Source organism: Arachis ipaensis, chromosome B09 (assembly GCF_000816755.2).
Source record: "Arachis ipaensis cultivar K30076 chromosome B09, Araip1.1, whole genome shotgun sequence".
Lineage (NCBI taxonomy): Eukaryota > Viridiplantae > Streptophyta > Magnoliopsida > Fabales > Fabaceae > Arachis > Arachis ipaensis.
Genome location: NC_029793.2, coordinates 8179413 through 8180393, shown reverse-complemented (window position 1 = coordinate 8180393; position 981 = coordinate 8179413). Strand labels below are relative to the sequence as shown.

General features: G+C 33.6%; 1 protein-coding gene across 2 annotated transcripts in view; it reads left to right on the top strand.

Annotated features, from left to right (window-relative positions):
* LOC107618300 (F-box/FBD/LRR-repeat protein At1g51370) overlaps positions 1-679 on the top strand; it is a 4540-nt gene extending 3861 nt beyond the window's left edge. For both annotated transcript variants that reach the window (XM_016320323.2, XM_016320324.2), the window contains exon 4: positions 3-679. The gene's annotated coding sequence lies outside the window, so the exon portion shown is untranslated. The remainder of the gene's footprint in view (positions 1-2) is intronic.

Genomic DNA, 981 nt, shown 5'->3' with positions numbered 1-981 from the left:
AGGATACATCGCGGAGCAGGCTTGGCTTATGCTGGGGTGGAGGTTAACCCAATACTTGGATCATTGTTGTATAAACAAGGATTAGTGCTCGGTAATAGTTTCACTGGGAAAGGATTGGGGTATACTCATATGTGGTCAATTTTAGAAGATAGGTCACAGTGAAATAGAAATTCAAACACTTTTTGTATCTTGATTCTCCTTTTGTAGTCATTTTCACCCCAAAAAAAGGGGAGAAAAGAAGCAGAATATAGACCCTTTTTTTCCTTAATATTTTCTAGTTTCTTTTATGGGGTAAAAGGAAGGAAAAGGAAATAAAGATCCAAGTTATTAGCTTGCTTAGACAGTTTTAGTTTAAGTGGCTATAAATTGGGAGTTGATGTGAAATGAATTTGGATTCTTTAGAATGAGGAGGTTTGTAGAGTGATAAAGCGAGAAGATCATTTGACAGTTGTAGTTTTAGTGATCTAGGGGTGTTTATACCCTCGCTTAATTACTTAACAGATATCTTCATTTCGGAGGATTCAGATTCATACTAAAATAAGGCATTTTATGCTGATAATTTTTAGATAAAAAGTCAAAAGGATTGATGGCTGAAAATGTTGCAGCAATCTTTTTACTCCTATATTCACTGTTGACTGCTGAAACAGCCAAAAGAACAAGTGTTCATTTCAAGGTGAAAGACAAGGAATGCCAGAAACTATTCAATGGGAGAAATGTTTGCATTTAGCTGCCTGGTGAATGGTGATCCAAGGTTGTAGTTTCATTGTAATTTTAAAATATCTATCATTTTAGAATTTTGGTACTTGAAAAGCTTAATGTATTTGAATATAATTTATATTAAGATACATTAAATCTTTTTAACATAGCAAAATTCTAGAGTGATAGATAGTTCCTGGTTCATAGGAAATATTTACCACGGATATCAATTTGGTTTTTGGTAGTGGCGAGAATATCGTTTATTTTGGGGGAAGTTCTTACTTA